The sequence below is a fragment of the Mixophyes fleayi genome, chromosome 9, assembly GCF_038048845.1.
Source record: "Mixophyes fleayi isolate aMixFle1 chromosome 9, aMixFle1.hap1, whole genome shotgun sequence".
NCBI classification, from domain to species: domain Eukaryota; kingdom Metazoa; phylum Chordata; class Amphibia; order Anura; family Limnodynastidae; genus Mixophyes; species Mixophyes fleayi.
In genome coordinates, this window is record NC_134410.1 from 10,369,115 (window position 1) to 10,379,114 (window position 10,000).

At 40.1% G+C, this 10,000-nt stretch overlaps 3 non-coding genes across 3 annotated transcripts; 2 read left to right on the forward strand and 1 right to left on the reverse strand.

Moving 5' to 3' along the window:
- The first annotated feature begins 3,225 nt into the window (after nucleotides 1-3,225).
- TRNAA-AGC (transfer RNA alanine (anticodon AGC)) lies at nucleotides 3,226-3,298 on the forward strand. Its single transcript has one exon. It is a non-coding gene; the product is annotated as a tRNA-Ala (tRNA).
- Nucleotides 3,299-4,178: 880 nt separating this feature from the next.
- TRNAN-GUU (transfer RNA asparagine (anticodon GUU)) lies at nucleotides 4,179-4,252 on the reverse strand. Its single transcript has one exon. It is a non-coding gene; the product is annotated as a tRNA-Asn (tRNA).
- Nucleotides 4,253-8,950: 4,698 nt separating this feature from the next.
- TRNAR-UCG (transfer RNA arginine (anticodon UCG)) lies at nucleotides 8,951-9,023 on the forward strand. Its single transcript has one exon. It is a non-coding gene; the product is annotated as a tRNA-Arg (tRNA).
- The last annotated feature ends 977 nt before the right edge of the window (nucleotides 9,024-10,000 follow it).

A 10,000-nucleotide genomic window follows, 5' to 3' on the forward strand; every position in this document is an offset into this window, starting at 1 on the left:
AATCTTGTGGCGCCTAACAAATAAATGATGATAATAATAATAATAATAATATCCCACACAGGGCTGGATTAACCCTAGGGCTAACTGGGCTACAGCCCAGGGACCTCAGGTATCCAGGGGGCCCTTGGAAGTGCTCAACAGCATTATTTATCGGTCGGGAGCGAGATCTCCTCAGTAAAAAGCGTACAGCGCGCCGGGGAAGGACTGCAATGCCAGGAGAAGGAGGTAAGTGCGGGGGGGCGGCTCGGATCATGGGGGGCCCTCATGGGGGAATGGAGGCCCCCTTAGCCCAGGGGCCTCCATTCCCTAAATCCGGCCCTGATCCCACACTAGACAGAGTAGCTCTAGTCTGGAGCACAGGTGTATTCATTACTGACTGACATCTGTTAAAAGATCCACAGGTGGCACTAATTATATAACTTTTGATTCTGTGACACCTGGAAAACATGCAGCGTTAGGGCTCCCTGAGGCCTGGATTTGGAATACACTGTTAGAGCACATGGAATGGCTAAATAAAGTGTCTTACAAGGAAAAGTGTTAGAGAATGGAAAGCTCCTATTATCAGTTAGCATAAGTTAACACTACAAAAAATAATAATAATAACACAGGTCTGCGAAATTTAAGGTATTTGAAAGCTTTTTTAATAATACTTTTATATTCTTAATTATACATCAAGAAATAGTATCTAAAAAGTACCACATCACATTTACCTATAAGGGGGTTATAGACATTTTTAAGAAAAAACAAGAAGTTTAATTGTTCTTGACATATTTATTGTGAAATACGAAGACGTGTAGATGATATCACTGTGTTTTTGTCTTAATTACATAATAAAATAAAAATAAAATCAAACAATAATAGAAATAAAACCAAAATTATTGAAAAAAACGTTAATATCTTGTTTTATCTCTTATCTAGCCGTGGTGCACACTTTGGGAACCGCTGGACTATGTGTAACATATGTTTTCTATAATCAGAGCAACTTAAGTTCTCATGTATATAATGACATCTGCTTTGGGTGATTTTTTGGCTCCCATGTTACTCAGGTTGGTCTGTGTCTGTCATGTTGGGTGTCCTAAGATGTGTGGTCCTGATTAACACATCCTGATGTCTTATCAAAGCTCCACCACAACTAAATATCCTTCTTGAACTCTGCTCACTTTCCAGTTTCACATCGTGTAAGTGTTTGTCTAAGCAGAGGGGAATTAGCTCAAATGGTAGAGCGGTCCAGATACTTGTTTGGTGGAATTCTGACCAGTTGATGGTTTTATTATTATATTTTGGGGACCACTCTATACCACACTACCACTCTATACCACTCTATTTAATACTTTAATTCTATTTAATACTTTAATTCTATTACTAATTCCCATAAAGAGGAACTGCCGCTTCTATTTAATACTTTAATTCTATTAGTAGTTACCATAAAGAGGAACAAATTAAACAAATTTTACCAAAAGTATAATATGACTTACAAACACTACACTTGAAAGATGGAGCCTTTAAATGAAAAAGTCACTCTTCATTGCACGACTATGTGCAACAGGGACAGTTTTTTGGTTTACAAAGTCAACCAATAACACTTCGACCCTGTCTGTCTTTAACATACTTGATGGGATCTCAATGATGAATGCTCTGTACCATGGTTGGAGGAGGTATTGTGGCCCCGGTACCAAATTTAGTACCGGGGCCACTCCACTATGCAGTCCAGATAGAGGTGTATCAGATATTAAACAACGTTGACTGTTGCTGCAAAATTTTTAAATAATATTGTGGGGAACACTACACTACGCAGTCCATAAACTTTTTGGGTGGAATTCAGACCCGTGGAGGGTTTTTTAATAATATTGTGGCCCCGGTAAAAAATTGTGTACCGGGGCCACCCCACTACGCAGTCCAGAACCTTTTTTTTTTGGAATTCAGACCCGTGGAGGGTTTTTTAATTATATTGTAGGGACCACTTCTCTACTCAGTCCAGATAAATTTATTGGTGCGATTCATACAAGTTCAGGGTTTTTAATTTATATTGTGGTGACCACTCCTCTACGCAGTCCAGGTACATTTTTTGGTGCGATTCAGACCAGTTGATGGTTTTCTTATTATATATATTGTGGTGACCACTCCTCTACGCAGTCCAGATACATTTTTTGGTGCGATTCAGACCAGTTGATGGTTTTCTTATTATATTGTGGTGACCACTCCTCTACGCAGTCCAGGTACATTTATTGGTGCGAATCATACAAGTTCAGGGTTTTTAATTTATATTGTGGTGACCCACTCCTCTACGCAGTCCAGGTACATTATTGGTGCGAATCATACAAGTTCAGGGTTTTTAATTTATATTGTGGTGACAATATTTTATGTTACAGGGCAATTCTGTAGCCAGAGAAGGAAAAATGCTTAGTAAAATATCTGATTGAAGGTATGTCCCCAAAAAACCCTTGCGTCCACAGACTGCACTCTTGTGCTTATCTTTTCCTGGAAATTCTCTAATGTGGAAAACCAGATATGACGTGGGCATTTGCAGTTGGAGAGCGGCTGATTACATAAGCAGGAATGATGAGAAACGGTGGGTTACCGATGGAAGGAAATCCAGAATGACTGTAGTGAGACCAAAAAGACAGGGTGGCAGAGTAAGCCCATTCTGTCAAAGATTATAACTATAAACTATAACTTTAAACAGCTGCGTACACACACACTTGTTCAGATCTTGCCAACAGTCCTAATTTTTGGGAACGAAAGGGAGCATGGATTTTTGAAAGTGGAATACTTTAATCAAAAATAGGCGTGGTTTGGGTGGACTGGGGATGTGGACTATCATCAGGTATGCCATCTATTGATGTCAACAAACAACTGAAATCCCCTGTAATCCCAATTAAAATTATTTAGATAGTACATTTCCTTCTTAATATTGTCATCTGTCGCTTTTACTAACCAATATTTTCCTTTAAAGAACAAAGGAAAGTGCATGAATAATTTGTATCATACTGAATGTCAATATATTTGACAATAAATAAAAGAATTGCAATTGAAATTTGTGAAACAGGAAAATTCTGTTTAATAAAATCGTGTAAAGTTTGCTTTTACACAATGTTACGGAATTTGCAGCAAGATTGCAAACAAAAACATTCCATGTCAGAAGTGGGATTTGAACCTACGCCTCCAATTTGAAGGGAACAGGCTGGGAAAGGGGAGGACTGTTGTAAGTAGGCAGTAGTGTAAAATGGGGAATTAGCTCAAATGGTAGAGCGCTCGCTTAGCATGCGAGAGGTAGCGGGATCGATGCCCGCATTCTCCAGTCTTTTTAAATAAGATTTCTTTCCTTGCAATATATAAGCACATAAGTCTGACCACATTATTTACCTGTTTTTAGGTTACATGGTTATTTCCCAGCAACTCTGAAAGAACGCAGACAAAAACGTACTTATTTAACAGGCTAATGTCTTTGTTGAAGGTGTACGTGTCAGTTTAATAAGTAAGGCTCCAGTTTTTTCTTTGGTGTTTTCAAATTTATAATAGTGAAGGTTCAGTTTTCTCATTGATATCGAGAAGGGTTTATATTAATGATGGCTGTTAGGACCACTAACCGATCCTTATCAGGAACCTTTAAGAGCAATACACTATCACTCTGCTTTCAAGACTCTGCTTGACACCTATTCCCTGCTGTATTCATGTGATCAACAGAAGAGATAACTCTTTAATTCGTACCCGGCTGTTCTGTGTTGAACTCAGCTCTATGTGTCAACGCCTTGCCTGATACCCAACGGTTCTGATCCCGAGTAAGCAGTTAGGAAGAATAGTCACCAGCAAAGAGGCACTGCAGCAGCTAGACCACTAACCAGAAGTAAGTGGTACCAGGTGGCCCTTAGTAAGGCTGGGTACACACTACAGAAAATTTCTTCTGATGCCATATCAATAACGATTATACTAACAACTGGAAAAGTCCCGATCAGCAGCCGATTCATGTGTACACACTATTTATGTTTTAAAAGATTTACACTTAGATCTGTGCTCTTCATCTTTAATAACTATGTACTGAAAAGGTCATGACTCTGGAAACTCTATGAATGAGGAATCACTAATGAAGCTACCATTAAATATAATCACATATACTTTAAATTTGCATGATGTTGTATGTTACAGGACAATCCGGTAGCCAGAGAAGGAAAAATGTTTAACGTCCCTGGGTGGGCTTGAACCACCAACCTTTCGGTTAACAGCCGAACGCGCTAACCGATTGCGCCACAGAGACATATAAGGCATCTGATGACAGTGTCAAGTGGGGAGTTAGACTTGGGCAGTGCCTGTCAACCTGTAACGAACCAAGAGCTCAGAGAAGAGTTTGAAGGACAAGATCTGGTTACGTACGGGCAGTTTATGACCACCCTATCCCTACTTACAGATATAAGGGAGCAGGAGAGCAGCGTTTAGATGGCATTGTCAGAGAAGGAAGCCTTTAACGTAACAGTAAATGTATATTTATTTATCACTGCTGTAGTCATGACACTTCGCATATTTCGATGCTGATTGTTAAAGTATAATAAAAGTATAATTAATTTTTTTTATCTAGTTGATACTTCCCATTTTAAGGGCCTGTGTTGTACCCTTCCCCAGTACTCACTTGGTGAGATTACATTTCTAAATGATCTTGTGACCCAGTTGGCATTCTGATTAATTCGAATTAGGACCATCCGATCAGCAAAGGCTCTTTGATTACAGCGGATGACTTACACGCAACTGAGTCGTCTGCTTATATTATTTAACCCATTTTAGATCTTCCATATAGTATTTTGTGCTGTGTAGCAAATGAATGCCGAAATACCTGTCATCTGTATGCTTCTGGGATTCCCTTTCCCCTTTGTTGTAGCTGTTTCTGATTATAAATTATTTTTACAACATTTTTTCCCCCAGCACACTGCTATAGCCAGCAACAGATCTGCCATTTCTACTGTAGATAAAAATGCAAAAGTCTTTGTTGCACACATTTGCAAATGTATGTTTAAGCCATCCTGCCACGCCAAGGCGCTTTTGCTAATAGGATGGTCCTACTCTAAACAATGAGAGTCCCTATATTTGGGCCATACATATGTGTTTTTAAATTGAGAGCTAACTTACCAAAGAGGTACCCCAGAAGCCTCCAAATAGCAATCCAATGTCAGCACTCCCCCTCAGCTACTGACACCAACATGCCTCTCAGACAAATACAAAAGTGGAAGTTGCTCAAATCAATTTATAGGCCATAACAGGTGCTGAAAGGGTGGGGTTATCCTGCAAGGAACATACACACAACATTTTTTCCCCCAGCACACTGCTATAGCCAGCAACAGATCTGCCATTTCAACTGTAGATAAAAATGCAAAAGTCTTTGTTGCACACATTTGCAAATGTATGTTTAAGCCATCCTGCCACGCCAAGGCGCTTTTGCTAATAGGATGGTCCTACTCTAAACAATGAGAGTCCCTATATTTGGGCCATACATATGTGTTTTTAAATTGAGAGCTAACTTACCAAAGAGGTACCCCAGAAGCCTCCAAATAGCAATCCAATGTCAGCACTCCCCCTCAGCTACTGACACCAACATGCCTCTCAGACAAATACAAAAGTGGAAGTTGCTCAAATCAATTTATAGGCCATAACAGGTGCTGAAAGGGTGGGGTTATCCTGCAAGGAACATATACACAACATTTTTTCCCCCAGCACACTGCTATAGCCAGCAACAGATCTGCCATTTCTACTGTAGATAAAAATGCAAAAGTGTATGTTCCTTGCAGGATAACCCCACCCTTTCAGCACCTGTTATGGCCTATAAATTGATTTGAGCAACTTCCACTTTTGTATAAATTATTTTTGCAACTTGTATTTTTTTAGCTTTTGTAGAGTAGAGTTGTTTTGTTCTCCAGAGCCTGGCTATATGTATATTAAACACATGCGTCCGGTGTCAGTAAGCAGACATCATTTGAATTAAAGTTTAAGTTTGTGTATTGAGGAATCCTTAATAAAGCTACATTTAAATATAATCAAATACTGTTCACATTTGCATGACGTTCTATGTTACAGGGCAATGCTGTAGCCAGAGAAGAAAAATGCTTTGCAAAATATCTGATTGAAGGTATGTGTAAATGATGACAGAGAATTGTATGAATGGTTAACCCAAATCTGTTATGTGAATTTGCACCAAGATTGCAAGCAAAAATCATTACATGTCAGAAGTGGGAATAGGACCCAAAGTGTGGCGATTACGAATATCTGGTCATGCCACACCCTGTCCTCTCTTTCCATACCAGAAGGGAAGTCGAAACAACATGGAAAATTTTCCAGGAAAGGACAATATTCGGCCTGGGGGTCATTATAACATATCATCAAAAACAAAGCAAAACAGCACAAGATGTAGGCCCTTTTTGAGCTCTGTGTCCCCTAAGATCTAGGGGGGTTGTGTGGCCTTATGGCTCCTGCCCCCCTGAACCCCATCGTTGGCTCACCCTTCCGGGGGTGAGCTAGTTGTCGAGCCCTGGGTGAAGCCTCGGTGGATCCCAGGGCCAAAGGGACCCCCCTAGCCTCGCAGCGAAGGGGGGGTCTGAAGACCCTTGCCCCCTAAGGGTCCTTATGGATCCGGGGGTCAGGGACTAGGGCCTATCCTTTTTTGAGGAGGGCCATGGACCGCACCCTAGTACATGTTTTTTAAGTTTCGCACTTTTTTCCGTTTATTAGGGCACGAAAGCACTGTTCCCGGGCTTTCAATAAAAAAAAAAAAAAAAAAAACAGGTCGACTCATTACTGACTGACATAGTGTAACAGATCCAAAGGTGGTATAATTATTTCCCTTGTCACCTGGAAAACCTGCACTGAGGACTGGGTTTGGGAAACATTGTTCTAGAGCAACTTTCCCACCCAGTTCAACTCCCATTTTGTCTGTCAATGTGCTCCTCATCTGCATATGTAAACCAGCACTGCTGGAGGGAGGGTTTCATTACAATCCTGGATTAACACGTGCTAATGTTTTATCAAAGCTCTACCTCACCCAAATGGCTTTCTTGTACTCCAGACACTTTCCAGATTGACATTGTGTAAGTGGTCTGTGCACAAAAGGGGGATGAGATCAAATAGTAGACCACTCTCTTAGCATGTGAGAGGTAGTGAGAAGGATGCCCGTCATTCTCCAGATTTTTGTTTATGAGCAATGTTTCCTTGACATCTGCTGCAATATATCGCTGAAGCCGATAAGCCTCACCCGTGTTATTTATAAAATGTTTCAGCAAATACTACTTAGAAAAATAAAACAAAATCTGAATAAATCTTTCCCACTCTGTAAAATGCTTAGCCCAATGCCCATAACCACATTTTTCAGACTTTCAGAGTCCATAAAAAAAGACATATATTTAGAAAATTAGATGTTAAATAAAAACCACACATTTTTTTTCCTGTTTAAAACAAAAACAGAAGATATATTTGGGAATTGTAAAAACTGTAAGTCCAGCTGTTGTTTGTTCTGATGATGGTCATATCTGTGTAGTCAGCGTGTGGTCAAATTTTATCTAAATAAAATGCTGTTTTGCAAGGTTGCTGAAGTGACAGTTTTGTCTATGCACAGTGGAAGCAGCCATTTTTTGTGAGTTCATTGGGAACGAGGGACATCACTGAGGCAATTTATTTCCCCCAGGAGAAGACACTTTAAGTCATTAGGTCTGGTATAGACATTTAAGAAATTCCTTCCTTCTAGAAGATTTTAAATCCGTGTCTTCCAACTCATACTAGCCAATAATCCTGGCTTTTGGTGTAATACCCTGCAAATCACAGGTATATTACTGTATGCACACATTCAAAAGACTACAGTTCCCCAGAGTGCCTCTGGGAAGTGAAATGCAAATTGCATGCATCAAGTTAATTACTGATTTCAACTTGTACGAGTAAATAAGCTTCATGTGTCAGCTGATACTGCTTAAACCTGTGGATTATAATTTACCCCCTTTGGTTCTGTATATCATAAAGTGAACTAGAAAGCATCTAACCTGAACAAGCTGGATTAATCCTTCTTGCATCTTTACTGATTTTTAAGCCTGATAAGTATAATGGGTATAAATACACTAAAAGTATTGTGATTGATTGGTCTAAATTATCTGCTGCCGCAGCATTTAATGCAATGGTCTAATTAACTTGTAGCAACTGCTTGTCTTCTAAAGTATCTATCCAGTGAAACCCATTTCACTGAAGCACAGTGCCTAAATTTAAAGTGGGATATGTTTATTCAGTGACCTATGTGTTGTGTCGATTTATGTTTGCATATTGGTGAACCAAGAATCCTAAAATTTTATTTTATTTCATGACCTGTCGAATTACATTGCATGTTGATGGTATTGTGCTATTACTTCTCTACACTACCGTTACTTATCTGCTGCTGTGGTAAAGCCTTATGCCACAAGGAAAGAGAATAAACCCACGTGTTTATGTAATTTTAGCCCTGTGTTCCTTGTTTTATTCCAACATGACTGGGGGGACCTTCACCTCTATACCATACCATCGGGCCTGTGAAATCCTTCCTTATACTACTTTTGGGTGTCAACCATCTGCCCCATTACATTGGGACTCAAATTTAGCATGGCTTTTTGAAAAAGGGATTACTCTCATGTAAAAGAGGCGTGGTTTGTGTGGACTGGGGGTGTGGACTATTGTCAGGTATGACATCTAATGACGTGGGCAAACAACCGGAAATCCCTTGTAATCCCAACAAACCTAATTTAGTAGATTTAATATTGTCATGTAATGATTTTATTAACTAATATTATCCTTCAAAGAACAAAGGAGAATGCAGCTATGTATGCTAAAATACTTGGCATTATATTAGATATCAAAATACTTGGAAAATAAAAGTAGAAGAGTACAAATAGATTCAATTGTACTAGGAAAATTTTGTTCAATAAATTGTGTAAGGCTTGCTTTAAAAAGACATGTATAGGACCGTGTGGCCTAATGGATAAGGCGTCTGACTTCGAATCAGAAGATTGAGGGTTCGAGTCCCTTCATGGTCGTTGTTTTGTTTTTTTTGCTAGAAACAAAATATATTTTTCTTCTTACTTTTACCTTTGTTAAAGCTATAGATGGATTTCAGAAAGATAAACATGGGAGACTGAAATAATTCCTGAAATTTTGAAAGAGTACCAAGAGTTTCTAGGGAGGGCCACAAGGACCTCTCTTACCATCCCAGACGGGAAGCCCACTTCCTCTTGCGATCTGGTGTTCCTTTGTGAACTGTTCTGCACTTCCTGCTCAAAGAGAAAAAGAACATCAGGCTTCCATTCCCCTCTGAACAAAATGTAACTTTGGAGCCCAAGAATGGCGCCTGCAGCTCACGGTTTGCAGAGTCGGTGGTCAAACAGCAAGAGGTTTATTAAGCTCCTTGCTGACTGTGGACAATGCCTTTTATGGCAGATGAAAGCAGGGCCTGGATGTCACGGTCGTCTGAATGTCTTGATCCGATTCGGGACCCTTGGGACTAGCTGGAGCATGAGTGAAACAGAACTTAGCAGCCTGGATGATCTTTTTGCTCATTGTAGAATATAGCAGAGGAATGAGCAGTCTAGAAATGTTGACAGGAACAGTGCACTTTGTAATTCAGACAGGAACACTGAAGCCAAGAACTATCCTCTGGAGAGAAGTGTGTTGTTCTGGCAATGAACAGATCACAGCAGCAGGTTTAAATAGGATGTCCCAAACAACTATTGGCTGATCAGATCATGTGATCACAGCTTCTGAATCTGGTTGGTTTGGAATGATCACCTGACTGCATCCAAGATGGCCGCGCCCATGCAGCAGGACAAACAGTATGTGTTTGTTTACAAATGAAGGTGTGGAGAACGGGAATGCTGCAGATGACCAGAAGGGACCCAGGTAGCCGTGATATGACAGCGGCGGATGAGGTAAGTGCAGCTAAGATCCCGATTTGTGACACTGGAATAGCATGAGTGGCTGATGGGCCCCCTCATCCAATGCGCCCCATTCACAGCTG